The sequence below is a fragment of the Pogona vitticeps genome, chromosome 1 (genome assembly GCF_051106095.1).
Source record: "Pogona vitticeps strain Pit_001003342236 chromosome 1, PviZW2.1, whole genome shotgun sequence".
NCBI lineage: Eukaryota > Metazoa > Chordata > Lepidosauria > Squamata > Agamidae > Pogona > Pogona vitticeps.
The window spans coordinates 154,674,116-154,692,432 of NC_135783.1; the positions used below are offsets into that span (position 1 = coordinate 154,674,116).

At 42.0% G+C, this 18,317-nt stretch overlaps 1 protein-coding gene across 3 annotated transcripts in view; it reads left to right on the forward strand.

The window, feature by feature from the left end:
• The window catches only part of MACROD2 (mono-ADP ribosylhydrolase 2), a 1,236,456-nt gene that overhangs the window by 762,871 nt on the left and 455,268 nt on the right, over positions 1–18,317 (forward strand). The gene's annotated exons all lie outside the window — the stretch shown is intronic.

An 18,317-nucleotide genomic window follows, 5' to 3' on the forward strand; every position in this document is an offset into this window, starting at 1 on the left:
ATGTCTCCTGTATTGCAGCTTGCCTTTCACATAACTTACCTTGCAGCATTGTTATGCAGTTTTAAATAAAGCTTTAGTTACAAGAGATTATGAGAAATTTGGACTTTCCTTTTTTTAAAAAAGGAAGTCTGTGTTGTTTTCATCAATTTCTCTTTCTTAGTCTGATTTTTCAGCATATTGCAGTTCTGGAGATCTGGATTTCTAAGACTATAACCATCAGCCCTAGTGCCTGGATAAGTAAGCCATCTTGGTTTTGTGATTCAAAACTGTGCTGTTTGCAGGGTTGCTCACACAAGCCGCTCCATGTGTTGAACAAATGTGTAAGAGGAGGATAGGATGCAGATAAGGTGGATTAACTCTTTCCCTCTTGTATAGCCACACACTCTACAACCTGCAGAAGAGATGCTTCTGTGTAACTTATGCATTCAGAATAATGTAGGAAAGGTAAGTAAGCACACATAGTTTCTTTAGAAGATGAGGGACTTTCAAAGACCTTCACTGCCTGGAGAAGCTCTGTACATGTATGAGAATCTATTTCCCATACTATCTGAATGAGCAGATGGTAGGGTTTTTCTGTTGTGGAAAAAGTAAAAGGATGGTGATGCTAGCCGACACAGCTCTGTGCTTTCTGCGAAGTGTTTCACTTCTTTGGGAGGGGATGTGGTGTAAATCACCATGTTAACCTGGCCAAACAGTGCGTTAAACATCGAGGAAGAATACTAGATGAGCATTGTTTAGGAACCAAAAACCATGCACATTTCTGATGAATCTGGGTATGAGTCTTCTTGAAAAGAGAAACTAAGTCTTTCTAATCTAATTTTAGAACTGCACAGCTGGATGGGACCCTATGGACCATCAACTCCAGCCCTTGTCAAGGAAGCACAGTGGGGAATCAAATTCCCGAACTCTGGCTCCGCAGCCAGATGCCTAAACCACTGAGCTATCCAGCAGTTCTTACGAGAAGTACATTGTCCATTCTTCTAGTTCTTTGTTGAAGTTTAAAAAAATGCAGCAGTGACATTACTCCTCAACACTAAACTAGGAACTGCTGTGCATCCAGTTCTTTGAAATCAGCTATATAAATACCAAAAGAAATAAAATGAATGCTGTCTGTTGTAATGTTACTTCGCATTTGCTTGCTATCAGGTGTCAAAGACCAGCCAATTAAATTCAGATTGTTCAGCCTATAATGTTCTCTCAAGAAATCAAAAGTACTCCCAGTGTTTCTGTTCTGTAGTCCTGGACCTTCTCATGAAAGACTAGATTTGGTAGTCAATCATCTACCTATTGAATTGTCTCTAAACTGATGTTTGTCTGGAAACAGTATTACCTGAGTGTCAGCTATAGGAGCCTCGTGCAGATTCCCTGATTAGAGTTGGCCTGTGATTTCTTGATGACATGCACAAACACACCATGAATCAGCTTGAACATTTATCTGGAGATATACTATTTCATAGTATATATGTTTTAGATGGTTCTTCATAGTGGTCTCTGTGAATGCACACAAATGGGTTATCCTGCGTCCAGAAGATTCTAGAGCTTAAGAAAAAAGAGTCAATTAGCTCCCCCCCACGGGGTATATAAGCCCCACCTCCTCCATCTTCCTTTCAGTTCCTCTTTTTCCACCGTTCCTGTAGGATGTACGAAGAGCAGAGCTATCGACCGTTAAGTACTTAGCTAGTTAGCTACCTTTTTCACTTGTTTTATTATTTACTTTATCTTACTTTAACAGTTATTCGACAGAACTTGCTGATTTTAAGTTACTTCTTTTGTTCTGTCACGTTTCCCCCCCCCTCGATCAACGATTCCCCCTTTTTCTTTTGTTTATGGCCCCTCGGGGCTTCAAGCAGTGTGTCGTCTGCTCTCAAAAAATCCCTTTATCAGACGGTCATGACAAATGCTTGTTTTGTCTTGGAGAATCGCATCAAGATCAGTCTTGCCTTGCTTGCAAAGGTTTTTCAAAGCAAGTAATTAAGCTGAGGCGCCAAAGACTTCGAGCTTTCCTTTATGAAAAGACTCTGTCTCCAAACATGGAAAGCGCCTCCCTCACAGCACTGTCCCCGCCGCATGCTGAGGCTGCTAAGCAGGACTCTTCGGCTGATCAACCGCTGCTTACCGTCTCTGGGCAGGTTAAGGCTAAGGACACTTCCAAACCGCCAAAAGCCAAACCACCTTCACGCCCTGCAAAAAAGAAGGCTACTGATAAGCCCAAGAGAGTGAAGAAACCGGCTAAGTTGCCTGTTGTACCTCCTCCAGCTCCTTCAATATTGCTCGAGGAGTCTTCGGGGGAAGCAATTGGACTCTCTGATGCAGAGGAGCACATTCCTTTAGCCCAGACGGCTCAGGAACATATGTGCATGCTACCAAACTCGGGCCGATTTGAGGCTGAGCCAGACGCCAGCCGGACCGTTGCCCATTCAAGCCCTCGATACTCAGGGCGGGCTGATACCGAGTCTCCATCTGAACAGGAGTCTGATCATGAAACTCCTAGGAAGCGTACTGCGAAGCGCAAAAATATCACTCCGTACCAGCCTCGGGATGGAGGTGATGGGTACCATCCGCAAGACTACCACAGTTTGGCTACTCTGACACTGCTGCCCAAGGCTCGTCATCTCAGCCCTCGTCAGAGGACTTTTCATCTTTTTTTTTTTTTTTGGACTTATATACCGCCCCATAGTGCTACAAGCACTCTCCGGGCGGTTTACAATTTTAATTATACAGGCTACACATTGCCCTCCCCAGCAAGCTGGGTACTCATTTTATCGACCTCGGAAGGATGGAAGGCTGAGTCAACCTTGAGCCGGCTACCTGGGATTTGAACCCCAGGTCGTGAGCACAGTTTTAGCTGCAGTACAGCGTTTTAACCACTGCGCCACGAGGCTGTTATGCACAGCTTATTATGCGGATGGCGAAAACCTTACAGCTTGATGCACAAATCCCTCAACAAGAACAGGACCTTTTCTTCCATGATATGGAGCAGGACAAAACCTCTTCTCCTAGCCTCAGTCTCATTCCTGCTCTGTTTGAGCTGGTAAAATCTTCTTGGGACAAACCTCCTACATTGGTACAGGTGCCACGCAAGCTTGAGCACCACTATAAGACTCATGGTTCAGACTCTGACTTTCTGGCCAAGCATCCTTCACCTGATTCTATTGTGGTTGAAACTACTCAATACAAATCAAGTACCAGATCATCAGTTACACCTGTCGACAAAGACGGAAAGAAATCAGACACCTTTGGTAAGAAGCTGTATTCGTTCGCCGCAATGCTGATTAAAATTGCTAACTACCAGGCCGCCACGGGCGCCTATCAGAAGCACTTGTGGGACAGGATAGTTCCAGTACTGCAGTCACTACCTGACCCCGCAAAGGCAGAAGCCCTTAATGTTTATGAAGAGGCTAACACCCTTACCAGGCAACAGCGATTTGCTGCAAAACACACAGCTGACATTGCTTCTAAATCTATGCTGACTGCCATTGCTGTTAGACGCCACGCTTGGCTTAGAACAGCCAACATCCTTGAAGAGACCAAAACCAAGATTGAAGAAATTCCCTTCAATGCTGCGGGACTATTCAACTCTAAAACTGATGAGACTATGGACAATATCCATAAGATGAGAAAGACAGCGAAATCTTACATACCATACCAGCCGTATAGGTACCAAAGGTTTGCCTACAAAAAGCCACAGTACCAATCGTCTACTCCGTACCAGCCCTCTCAGTACAGTAAGCAATATCAGGACCGCACTTACCAAGTTCAGCAGCCTCCTACGCCGCTCTTCAAGCAACAACGCTTTCGTAGCCCTAAGCAGTCCTTTCGCAAGACTCAGCATAGGGGTAAGCAATTCTCATGAATCTACCTCCTATACAAGATTATCTCCATTCTTATGAGAATGGAATAACATCACTACTGATAAGTGGGTTCTTAGTATCATTCAACATGGATATAGGATAGAATTTTTCCGTATCCCTCCACCAAATTCAATCAGGCCTACTCTCTTTTCCAAGCCGCTGCATTTGGAAATCTGATCCCTGTTATCTAAAGCAGTGGTTCTTAACCTTTGTTACTCGGATGTTTTTGAACTGCAACTCCCAGAAACCCCAGCCAGCACAGTTGGTGGTGAAGGCTTCTGGGAGTTGCAGTCCAAAATTCCTGCGTAACCCAAGGTTAAGAACCAGTGATCTAAAGAAGCCATAATCCAAATTCCATTTGACAGTACCAATGGATTTTTCTCACACTACTTTGCAGTCCCCAAGAACGATGGGGGTATAAGGCCCATCATGGACTTAAGAGACCTCAACCGGTACATACTTCACAAGAAATTCCATATGCTCACCCTTGACTCCATTCTTCCCCTCTTGTCTCAGGGAAACTGGTTTGTCACCATTGATCTGCAGGATGCATATTTTCTTATCTCCATCTACCCGTCTCATCAAAAATTCCTCTGGTTCTGGTTCCACCACGATACCTTCCAATTCACTGCCTTACCATTCGGGCTTTCAACGGCCCCCAGGACATTCAAAAAATGCATGGCACCAGTCATCGCATACCTACGGACCCAAAGGATAAAAATCTTTCCCTACATCGATTGGCTTCTGGTGGCCCGATCCTATCACGAAGCGCTCTCGGCCATGAGATTCACCCTGTCCACTCTAAAGAAATTAGGACTAAAAATCAATGCAAAAATAAATCCAATCTCGTACCTTCTCAAGTAGTCTCCTACATAGGAGCAACCTTGGACTCTGTTCGCACAAAAGCCTTTCTTCCACCACAGCGAATTTGAAAGATCAAAAAAGCTGTGAGCAAGCTCAGACCGTGCGCTGTACTTAACGGCACACTACATCCAACACATTCTAGGATTAATGGCATCCACCACCGCAGTGGTACCGTATGCCAGACTCGAACTTAGACCCTTACAGTCTTGGTTCATCACTCAGTTCGATCCCGTGACAGACCACCAGTCCAAGAGGTTGAGAATCCCCCCTCTCATAGCACGGCATCTCGCCTGGTGGTCCAGATCCAGCAACCTGTCACGGGGAAGACGGTTCCACTCCCCTTACCTGTCCATACAGGTTGTCACCGACGCTAGCCCCTCGGGTTGGGGCACGCACTGCCAGAACCTCCGTGCCCACGGTCTTGGACCCCAACCCAAAGGAGCTTGCACATCAATCAGCTAGAACTGATAGCTGTCATGAAGGCTTTTCAATCCTTCCTCCCTCGCATCCAGGGCCATGCTGTGCAACTGGTAATGGACAATACCACAGTAATGCACTACATCAACAGGCAGGGTGGAACGCAATCAATGCATCTCCTCCAGCTGACCATCAAGTTCTGGAATTGGTGTCGCTCCCACAACGTTTTCCCACAGGCGATCCACATCACTTCCAGGGACAGCTCTCTAGCGGACCAGTTGAGCAGGCTCCCTACCAGAATGCACGAGTGGACATTAGACCAGATGGTCTTTCTAGACATTTGCAAATGATGGGGACAGCCCACCTTGGACCTTTTTGCTTCCCATCTCAACACCGATACTGTTCCAGAGCGGGCATGGACGGCGCCTCCCTGGGAGATGCCTTCCTCATACCATGGTCAGGGGAACTAACATACCTATTCCCTCCAATACCACTGCTTCTCAGGACGGTGACCAGGATAATGCGGTACGGTACAGATGCAATCCTCATCGCCCCTTGGTGGCCGAGGCAACTGTGGTTTGCTCACCTATCAGAAATAGCACAAGAAGTTTACCACCTTTCTCAGATACTGTCCCTCCTGTCACAGGACAATGGGGCTCTCCTCCATCCCGATGTTCGGTCCCTTCGTCTGACAGTGTGGAGGATAACACCCACTTCTGCGAGGTGCTAGACCATGCACGAAAGCCCTCTACCTCATGCTTATATGAAGGCAAATGGAAAGCATTTACCAAGTTTGCCCAATCTAAGGGCATGACCACCAGCTTCTCTATGCACGGTACTTACCTTTTTGCTGCATCTCTTCAATATGGGACTTGCTCACTCCACGCTTAAAGTTTACATTTCAGCGATTGTAGCACACCAACCGCCTCGTTCATACTCTGCGAGGCTTTTTTCCGACCCTACACTTAAAAGATTTTTAAAAGGTCTCCAAAACATACGACCACCCTCCCAAACCATTGCACCCCATGGTCCCTTCCGCTGGTCCTAGAGGCCATTACTAAACCTCCATTCAAACCAATGGCTACGTGCTCTGAAAAACTTCTTTCCTTGAAAACTGCATTCCTAGTAGCCATTACTTCAGCCAGATGAGCAAGCAAGATTGCTGCCCTAAGGTCGGACCCTCTGTACCTACAGATGCACCCAGATAAGGTTACCTTATACATGGACATTTCCTTCCTCCCAAAAGTGGTGTCAGAATTCCATGTCAATCAGCCCATTGTGCTTCCAACCTTTTCCCCGTCTCCAACCACACCGCTGGAGTGTAAACTTCATTCTCTCGATGTTAGAAGAGCCCTTGCCTTCTACCTACACCGCACCAAGTCCATCCAACGCTCTCTGTGTCTTTTTTTTATGTTACCACGGACCACGCAAAGGTGCTCCTGCTTCTTCTCAATCAGTATCACGGTGGATTGTTCAGCTTATTCACCTGGCTTACCATCTAGCCAAGAAACCTCTTCCAGAGGGCTTAAAGGCACATTCCACCAGAGCGGTTTCCACCTCGACAGCCCTATTCAAAGGTGTCCAATTGCAGAACATTTGCAAAGCAGCCACCGTGGCTACCCCTCTGACGTTTGCCAGACACTACCAACTGGACGTCAGAGCCAAAAATGATGCGGCATTTGGACGGGCAATATTGTTATCTGTGATACCGTAACAGCCCTCCTGCCGGTGAGTACAGCTTGCTATTCACCCATTTGTGTGCATTCACAGAGACCACTATGAAGAAAGTTAGGTTACTTACCTATAACTTTGGTTCTTCTAGTGGTACTCTGTGAATTCACACATCCCTCCCTTCCTCCCCTCGATCCATCACGGTACCGTTATATGATACCATGCTTATCTAACTTACGGTAACGGCGGATTAGGGAATTGAAAGGAAGATGGAGGAAGCGGGGCTTATATGCCCCGTGGGGGGGAGCTAATTGACTCTTTTTTCTTAAGCTCTAGAATCTTCCGGACGTTCCTGCGCAGGCGCAGGATAACCCATTTGTGTGCATTCATAGAGACCCATTTGTGTGAATTCACAGAGTACCACTAGAAGAACCAAAGTTACAGGTAAGTAACCTAACTTTTTAATTATAATTTTACATAGTATTATGGTTCATTTATGCCTAGAGATTTCAGTATATTAAGCAGTATATAAATACCATAAATATATGTTAAATAAATGCATTGTATTCCACAGGACTTTTCAGTGTTTCATCGTATTACCTCAGAGCAGTTAAAGTTTAACTGCTCTGAGGCAATGCAATGTGTGTGTGTGCGCGTGCGTGCGTGCGTCGCTTTTCCCCTATAAATAAATAAATAAATAAATAAATTTAAAAAAAATTAATGGGTGTGTGTGTGTAAATCACACACAATGAAATCTAAATGCAAGAGTAAAATGCAAAATTGAAAAAACAGCTAGCTTTTGACATTCCTCATGCTGTGCACCAAGATTTTGTGGATAGTGAGTTATCTGATGCAGGCTTCCAGTTTTCTGTATTAACTTTTTCCTGGCCATCTAGGGGCCTTGAGTTTTAAAAGAAGGCAATGGTGGTGGGAGTGCAGATTATTTGGCTGCTCTTTTTTTGTAAAGGTGGGAGGACAAATCCAGTCAACTAAGCCTGGAGTGGAGTTTGAAACCATACCCCCAATGACATATGCTGCTTGCATTTGAACTCAACCAAAGAAGCAGACTTGGTGCAGTCACCTGACATGAATTTTTAGGACTATGTTCTGCAGTATCTACAAAATCTTGGTACACAGTCTGAGGGAGATGGATTAATGAGGAAAGTTAGCAGATAGTTCGATTTTTAGTAGTCCAATAAAGGTATCACTTGCTCTGGCATTTGTAAGGACCAGACAGCCTTTTTGATTTCCCCACCAATCTTTAAAATAATGAAAGCTTTGATTTATCAGCTTTACATATGCTGCACACATATATTAAATATAAATGTTATGTATATATTCTCATAATTTTACTTGTTTTTACATATTTGACTTTGTTTTTTCATATTGTACCAGTCTGCACCTGTGAACGGTACCTGTAAAAATGCTGAAAAACTGTAATCTATTTTAAAAGTTTAAAAACAAAGAGCAAAAAAGTAGACCACCTAATCAGCTATTTTGCCCACAATTGCTTACCCACATTTGTTTCTGATTTGGCTATGTCCCCTTTCGGGGGATATAGCCCTGAACAACTAGACAATTTGAAAAATGACTCTGCCGCACCAAAGGTGCCCACTTTTGCTGTAAATGAACAGTGACTGCCTTTCTTATATGTCATTATTTTCCCCTAGCATTAGTTATTGGGAAACAAGAATGGTAATTCCTATGCATTGGTTCTATGAAGAACACTATAATCAATTTAGTGTTTCAAATGGGTTTTTAACCTTGTTGGGATCTCAGAAGCAAATGTCCTGTTGCTATTCAGTTCAATGTATGATGCTGATTTCACACATGGCTACTACTTTGGACTTTATTCTAAATTGCTTTTGCAGTATTTTGACATCAGTGCAAAAAGCAGCACCTGGTTCAGAAATCAGACAGGACTGAAGCAAAAGAAAATACCAGAGATAGGATGATATGTTTGGAATCATTAAAAGTAGTTCATTCCAAATGTCAGCTCTTTTGGGGGGAGTATTTGACTGAGCTTTTACGAAATATTCCTACCATTTAATGAGTTACATATTTAAAATATTTGTTCCTCTGCCCTCCAAGCTGAGAGCCAGTGCGGTGTAGCAGATAGAGTGAAGGAGTAGGACTCAGGAGACCGAAGTGCAAATCACCATTCAGCCATTAAAACTCACTGTGTGTGGAATCTAGATGTTAGATTCCTTCAAAACCTTATTAGCGTTGACTTGATGACACCTTAACAAACAACAAAAGCCTAAACGCTGGAGGTGATTTCTAAAAGAATGTAGTACAGAGGACATTTGGATCACCAGACATTTGGGACTACAACTCCCACAATCCTTTGCCACTGGCTATGCTGCCTGAGTGCGTTAACAGCTGCAGTCCAAAACAGCTGGAGGGTGAAAGATTCCCCATTTCTGCAAGAGAATGAAATAGTATTGCAATAAAATACAACAATAAAGATAGATTCAAGAAAAACAGTTCAAACAACAGCTGCCACCACCATCTCTGGCCAGTGTATCCCACTTAACAGACACTGGCTTTCCATAGGAGTTTAGTTTTGTGGCCTTATTCAGGAAGAAGGGAGGCAATGCAGAACATTTCTGATCTTCATTCTACAGCCTCAGAACAATCTCAGCAAAAACTCACACTTTTGGGCTTTAGAGAGATTGATCTAGTGTGTAGCAGTGCGGTTGGTTCCATTTGGATGGTGGGGTTAAGGACTCACCCACATGTGGTCCTTATACTTTTCCTCCCACAATTTTCTTACCTCCAATCCCCTAATTGGGCTTCCCAACTGAGCAGCCCAGCAAGGAATGCTGGCAAGAATCAGTGTTTGCTTGCTGACTCCTCTCCTGCTTCCTGCTGGCCATTGGCCCAACCCCTGTTGCTTCACAGAAGGAGAGTGAAAGTTGCAGTTGCTTCTCCTGACAGCATCCTTCCCTTTCCTGCATTGCAGGAGCAGATGATATTGCAAGGCCTCTGAAGTACTGCTTTTTACCTCATGTTGATTTTTCCTTTGCACCCCTTCCTTCTTGTTCCTTTAATAAGATCTGCTGTGATGTTCTCCATGAGCATTCCGAAGCCATGCGTAATGAAAACCTCCATGACACAGCATTTAAAACATTGCTGTTTCAGATCACGCTGCTTGTCTGTGCATCAGCCTAACTGAAGCATGTCAAATGGATTTTTGGGAGCCTAAGGCAAACCACATGAAGTGTGATACAGATGCTACATGAAGTGTTAAAGAAGTTCTGAGGAGTTCCCGTTTTTCAATATGAGTGCAGTAAATGTTGTTGAAAATGTTACCTTTCACCCTAGAGGGCTTTGTGATCCTGCATGAAATCTGCATTGCAGTTCTGAAAGTCCATTGGGAAATCAGTGTCTACATGTCCTGAAAAGATGTTTTCAGCAGCTGCCGTTGCAAACGTGTTAAGATGCAGCAGCATGCTGTGCTTCACTACATTAAGTCCTATTGTTTTGGATACTTGTACATGTGTTCTGGTATGCACAGAATAATTCCAATAACCTTCCACCAAGCCTTCAAAACCTTTATAGTTTGGCCCCATGTTCATAACTCGGTATGTCTCTCTGTCTCTCTTTGACAGGCTTCCGTTTTACCAAATTACGTAATTCACTAATCAGGTTCTAAAAGAACAAAAACGTTGGTAGACAACTTAAGTGAGCTTCACTGTGCTGCAGAATACACTCCATTTGGCACTCCTCCAACTCTACTAGGCCAGTGTATCCAGTATAGGGAACATAGAGATTGTGTTCATCTGCAGGATTGTGGCAGTATGTTCTCACCCCAACCCAATATGTTTGGCTGAGTGTGTATAAGGAGTCAACGGCTTATGTCCTTTTCTCTCAAATTAGGGTAGAACCATTGGGAGCTACATTAGTTTTGATTGAACAAGTCCCATTCATTTAATGGATCTACTCTAGCTGAGACTGACAATTGAATTTATCCCTGTGTGTGTTTAGATCTTCCATTCACTGTGAACTCTGGAGAAATGTGGTTCCTGATTATGGGAGCTGAGCTTTTAATGTATATAATGGTACAGACAAAGGCTATATGTTCAATTGTCTGTGTTTAGTCTCTCTCCACATGTGTACACCCACCCCGAGTATGTTATGATAGCTGCTTTCTTTAAAAGCTTGGAACTAAGGTCAGACAACTAGTTACTTGTAATTCATTACTTTATTCAATAATATAGCTGTATTATTTTCAAAACTGGATTGATTTTTATGAAATTGGCTCCATCTTTGATGAGATTAAACTAACCTTTTTATCTACAGATATGCAGTTGACTCTTTTGACATGAAACATAAGTCAAAGACCTCACTAATAACACCTGGGGTTGAGAAATGTGAAATGTCATCCTGACTTGACAGGATATTCCCATTAATCAGGGCAGAAAGGATTTTTCAGAAGTATTTTCCCTTCTACATATTGCCTAAGAAAGCTACTTGCTTTTAATCTGTTATATGTATGTTTTTGCTTAACTGTTCACTAAAAGGCAGGAAGAGAATTTATAATGAAAATATGAGTAATTCCAATTTCACTTTTCACATTCTGCCACATTTGTTCCTGACAGCTCCCAAACTCTATCCTCATATTGCTTTTACAAGGACTGCAGACTTTTTTTTCAATTGGAAATTAACAAAGAATTCAAGAAAAGATGTTGGGAATAAAATGCCTTTTCTGTGTGATCCTTATTTGTATTGTGATTGGTAGTATTTCCAAGCCTTCTCCCGAAATGATGGTGGAAATGTTGTTTTAAAATGTGATGTTTTCTCTCTTTTTTGACATTAATTGAGCATAGAAATCTTTGTTGCAGAGAATTAAGTCTGCAAACCTTCACATGTCTCAATCTCGTAAGCAAAGATGGACACAAAATTGTTTTATTTACCGTTGGAGATGGTGGAGAACGGGGAGCATTTAGCAGAGTTCTTGCCTTGTCCATTTTTGCACAAAATTTGTGCTTTTGCACACAATTGCGCCAGTTAGTAGAATTATGTATATTCTGCTAATTGACCTGATTTAAGATGATAGCAGAGACCTTGTGGGGGAGGGAACAGCTTTCTGTCTTCATCTTGTTGCAGGGCTTCAAAATTAGTCAGCAAGGTGTGTTGTCACCTTGAGACAACGTACATCAATAAGAACAAGGGATTTAGTAAATATTCTTTCTGTTCTGCTGCTTTAAGGCTAGCATGATAAGGAAGATAATTTCTTTCTGACCCAGAGTTTTAGGCCCATGTTAAACTCTTGATTCAGATATTTGGGATTAATGCTGTGTAGCTTGTTGTATTGAAGTGTTTCATACAGTACCTATATATAATAAGGAAGGGTTGGGTCGAAGCAATAGAAGATTAAGGTTCAGTCTGAGAAACATGGGACTCTCTATTTACATAAATTTTAAATGGGAATTTAATAGAGTTAAAAAATTATTTTTGGCTAGTAAGTCAGATATTTAGTTTTCTACCTTGATTCTTAAGGATGTGTTCTTTTGATACCACCTACTGATGTTTGGGATCAAACCTGAGACCTTTTACATGCTGAGCATGTACTTTATCACTGAGCTATGGCAATGTATAGCCGAGCATTTCTGCTGAGCACTGGTGTGCTTAAAAGAATTAAATGAAGTATGATGGTTTGCAAAGGTCGGTGCTGTTCACTTCCACTGTTCTAAGAAACTTACTTGTGTAGGTGGGACAATAAATCAATGCCAGGAAAAAATGATCAAGCAAGTTGCTGGAGTCAGAATTGTTCTGCCCTCCTTTAGCAAAAGACTTGGAAGGAAGGAAGGAAGGAAGGAAGGAAGGAAGGAAGGAAGGAAGGAAGGAAGGAAGGAAGGAAGGAAGGAAGGAAGGAAGGAAGGAAGGAAGGAAGGAAGGAAGGAAGGAAGGAAGGAAGGAAGGAAGGAAGGAAGGAAGGAAGGAAGGAAGGAAGGAAGGGCATCTTTGCTTCCAGTTATGCTTGATTTTCAGATTCACTACGTCACTGAACTACTTCTTGTATAGCTACATCATAAGCAGTTACCAGTCTTAAAGGCAAGTGCCTGAATTGGGTCCCGTCTCAAGTGGCACCTGTCAGGTTGTCTATGACTTTCTTCTCTACTTCCTTGTATAGGATATGGTGCAGTGATCAAAGGAAAATGCTAGTAGCATGGGAAGAACAGCTGCTCACCACTGCCAGCTTTATTCTGAACACATCTCCTTCCTTGCTAGTAACACTTAACTTCAGAAGTGATTTATGATCAACGTCAAACAATTCTTCTGTCATTGGAACTCAGAAAACAAAATACTGCTTTCCATATCATATGCTACTATTGGTTCACACATTCCAGTAATCACCTTGTCCATTAATGAAGACATGTGAGAACATTTATTAGCAAGTGTGGAAGGCAGGAATAGCTTTTTCCATCCAAAGACATTAACAGTTCTACACTTTGAATAATAACGGACTGTTACTAAAATGCTGGTTTAACATTGTAAAATAAATGTGTTTTGAACTGTTGCTTTCTTTGCTTGTAGGATTTTCTTAAAGAAAGAAAAATGATAAAGGAACAGTGGGATTTCTCCAGCCCATCACAAGTTATCAGTCATCTTAATCCCACTGAGGCTTGTTCCAGTTTAGTTACATTTCTTATGAGCTCAGACTCAGATGAATGCATATTGATGTGTATTCAGTTCCATTTTATGAATTACCCTCAATACAAGCATTGTGTAGCGCATTAGAACATGTAAATAACTGTATTAAGGTCAGAAAGATGTACTTGGAAGCGGTAAGAGAGCCTGAAGAAAAACAAAAGTGATACAGCAGATGGATTATGTTAGCAAACACCAATCCGTACCTGTTTACTCGTGTAGCTAGGCTTTCAGGCAACACTAGATTTCACAGTTAAAAGTGCCTAAAGAATGCCATTCTTCCATTGTGCCATCATTAAAATGCACTGGAGTGAATCTCTTTCCTGGCACTTTTCCCATTTAATCTTCTACGCTTGCAGAAATAGCCTGTTTCCATTTTCTTGAAGTGCATCATGTGAAATGTGAGCCACACACTGCCTGGATATCTGTTAATGGCTTTTTTTGTAGGTGTATTAAGTGATGATAAAACAAGTAAGAATTTTCACTCCCTGCTTACAATTGATCCTATGTAGATATGGATACAGATAGAGGTACATATATATATGCACACACACAATCAAGAGGAGAGGGATGAGAACCTTAGCGCTTCTGTACAACCTAAAAATTACTGAAACAATGGTATAAATTTTTTCTTCCACTTTTCCTTGTTAAGGGCTGGATAAGTATATAGCTTTTGTTGCTCATATTCCGTGTTTTAATTAGGCATGTAATGTCTTTTAAGGGTAGATGAGACTTGGTCTTTCCAGTTTCTCATTCCACAATCAGAAACACAGAACATCTGGTTATAGGGAAATAAGATTGCAGAGCTGCCACATATGAAACAGAGGAAGGGAAGGCATTTAGCCTTCTACAAAGATTGCTCCTATTAACGTGAACAACACATGAAGGCCGGGAGGGAATAGGATTGTGTCCACAGCCCCAATCTCTTCCTGTCACACAGTGAATGGTAGTTTTTGCATGAGGCCATGTATGATCTATTCTCTACTCTAGAGATGGGCATACAGTGGGGTCTTGACTTAAGAACGGCTTAAGTTAAGAACATTTTGACTTAAGAACCGCTCTCATAGGAAAATATTGACATGACTTATATACTTAGATTTGAGTTAAGAACTGAAAAAAACCCACGTGGGAGGCAGGGAAAGTGCAAAATTTGAACTTTCAGTTAACTGTTGGCCAGTGAAAAGGGTGCCTGTCTGCTTCCTCACTCCTCCCAGCGTTTAGAGAGTGGATTGGGAGACAGTCTTCAGACTGCCTGGTACTGGACTGCCTGGACTGTATTTTCCCTGCCTTCCCTGAACCTTTCTTGACCTAAGAAAAAAAGAAACAAAATATCCCCCTCTAGTGGTCGAAGGCAGAATAGCAGCTTCCCATTAGTTTCTATGGACAGAAAAGAGAAGATACGGATGAAATGGTTTTCAATGCATTCCTATGGGAAATGCAGATTTGACCTGAGAACTTTTTGACTTGAGAACTGCCTTCCAATACAGATTAAGTTCTCAAGTCAAGACCCCACTGTATTTTAGCCCACAACCTGCATGAGTTCCCCCAGAATTGGGGCCATTTCATTTTTTAGAGAATGTTGGGTACAATTTTGTCTTGTTCCCCCAGTCTCTTTCAAACCAGGTAGGAATTTCCTCCCTTCCCAAACTCAAAGAGAACTAGAGCTTGTGAAGGGTCTTTTTAAGTACAAGTTGTTCCAAGACGTGTCTAAGACACATGGTGAGCTTGGCCTTCTGAACTTAGAGGATGTTGTGTTTGCAGCCCTTGGGCCACTGGAAGTTATCGGCCACACTCTACTTATTGTCAGCATACCAGTTACATGTAAAGAGTGTACAATGTCTCTTTTCTAAGCTAGGCCTAGAGGCATTAATGGTGTTTTATCAAAAGCATGTTTTTTTCATCAGTGATACCAAATCGGCAGCTGGGCAGAGTTTGACAACTTGCTTTTGAAAATAATTAGTTAAGATTCTGAGTTCTCCCGAACAATTGCAATAGTGGAGTTGCAATTTTAAAAAAGTAACTGTCTCCTTTCTTGTTATTCAAAAGTAACTAAAGCCATTAGATCTCTTTGAAAGAGCCATCATAATGTGCTATACTAAGCGAGGCAATTAGAGCAGTTGTGCATTAGTTATAGGTAAAAAAATGGAATTAGTTACAAGTTATTGCTTATTTTGAATTAGTTCCTTGCAAGGTTTGGTTGAAGGAATAGAAGTAGGGGATGCCAGCATATGCACTTCTTGGAGGAATCTGCCCTCCTAGTCCAATCATTAAGACTAAAAGGACGGATTCTTCTGAGAAGGACACACATGGGTAGAAGAAATCAGGCTTCTCCTTTAACATCCAACTCATCAGATGGATCTCTCTTAAGTTGTTGTGTCGCTTGCTTGTATCTGCTGGGTAATGCACCTTAGCTTCTTGTGCCCTTGTCCTTTTCAGTATTCTGAAGACACACTCACTGCAGCAACATAGGCCAGTGTCACTCTTATTACCTTTACCTGTTTTATCTTTTGTGAAATTGAGCCTTTAGCTAGAATTGTCTGAGCTGCTTCTCCAGAAATTGGTTACCTGTGAGACTCCTCGAGCTCATTTCACTCAAGTAATTTGATTCCCACGTGCTTATGAAGATTGCTTTTCTGCCAAAGGCTATTGGAGATGAGAACAGACCCACACACACCGTTGTAAGTGATAACACAGCTCAGAGACAAAAACAAAGCAGTAAGACTGATGTGGAAAAAAAAGTTAAGGGAAAGGGTGAAAATGGCTGAGAAGCTTGCACTGAGCTTAGCTCACATTGCTCAGAAAGGACTAAATTGTTGCCCATCTCTTTTGCAATGCCCATCATTTTAATGGGACTCCTGTAAGCAGCACAAATAAGCAGTAACTATTTGGGTCCAACAGGGTGGGGCAGTGGACAGACCGACAGATGAGGAATCAAGAGACCTGAGTTGTCACCAGTCCACATGGTTTTGCGTATTTAGGAAAGAGCAATAACTCAGTGGCACAGCCAGTGTTTGGCATGCCAAAGATTGCGATTTCAATGCCTGCCATCTCCAAATCATCCTCATCCTCATCTTAGAACTGGAGAAGTGGAAAGGACCCTATGGATCATCAAGTCAAGGAGCGGTTCCGGTCTGAACATCAAGAGAGCTGCTGTCAGTCATTGTAGATGGTGCTGAGCTTGATGCACTGAAGTCCTGACTCAACAGAGAGCAATTTACTGTCCTGCAAATAACTGTCTGACCACCAATCAGTGGTGATGTTCCTTCCCCAGAGCTTCCATTGGAATCTCTCTTTGTTGTGCATATTTTCAAGTTCCAAAGGTCATCTACTCAGCATGCAAGGCTCATAGCTTGTAATGTGGTGGCTGTACCTTGTGAAAGACAAGCATCCAAAGCTCTTCTGAGGCACATGAGCCATGCTCCCCAACGATGCAGCTGTCTTTTAGCTAACAGGAGATAGCATCCATGCATAGAAGGTTAAGCAGTTATTCTCCACACACATGAAAATAGGCAGGACCCTAAGAGGACAGAATATGAGGCAGCCAATACTTTAAGTGGCTGCTAGATCACTGGATTTTCTAAAGTTAGCTTTGTAACACGGTTTCTCCCAAAGCCCTACATTTCCACCCAGAAATGCTTGAATATTGTTTTGCTTTCAAATCTTTTTTGCAGTGAGACAGAATTAGAAACAAAAATTAGAGAGTAGATCCTCTTCTCCCTCCCTCCCTCCCTCCCTCTCTCTTTTTCTTATTCAGAATTGTTGATGTTTCTAAAAGTTTTCTTTTAAATGGTTTCTGTGTCTGTGAATAAACAAACAATAGGGTGTCTGTTATAGATATACATGTGTGTGTGTTTATAGGTGTTTGTGTGTATGTATATTGCTTTATCACAGCTTCCAGCAAGGGCACTAAGGTGTAAAATTAGCATTTTAAAGGTGAATCATTCTTGCCGGAAGAAAAATGTTTCTTTTGAAAATAGACTGTGCATAAACAATCATATATTTTAGTTGCCTGGAATACTGTTTGGGCACTCTTGGCGTAGGTACTATTCATTATAATTTATCATCAAGCAGCCATAAAGCAGAAAGGCAAGAGAACAATGCACTGTGGATATCTTTGCCAAAGGGGTTATGAGAGTAATTTAAGTTCCTCTTAGATTTTATTTATTTATTTATTTATAATACTGACATGCCACCTTTCAAGGCAAAACCTTTCCAAGACAGCATAAAACAGATAATTAACTTTCTTCTCTGTACATCATAGATGCTCCATTAATGGAAAAAATAAAAAAGTTTTACAAATGTTGCCATGAAGTTTCCACCTAAAATAATGAATATTGCATGGAGATTGTTTAAAGTTTGATTCCTCTTTTAACTGAATATTTCCATGTTTCAGAAATCGGAAAGGGAAGTAAAGCTTCATGGTCTTTACTTTATAGGTTCTACTTTGTCTTAGCCTGTCTATCTCTCAACCTATCCTGAGTTTTTCATCCTTTTTTCCCCTTATGTGGCTTCATGTTCTCTAGGATCCCAATCTCTTTGACCTGCAAACATGATTTCATTCACCAACGGATGCCACCGTTTTATAATGCAGCTCTAGTTCAACTGCTCAAAAGTTAAAATTGGGGTTCTGTGTCATAAGATGCATAATAAGGCAGCACTTACTCTGTTGTTTATTGCTCTTGAGATCATGCGGTCCTACCTGCACATTTTGCTTAATTGACCTTCATGGATCGAAGAAGAATAGAATCATGAAGTTGGAAAGGGCTCAATACTCACTTGCTGGAAGGATGATACTCAGGGATTTTTGTCATCTTTGGACTCTGTCTCTGGGATCCTGGAAATATTGGAACAATGTGC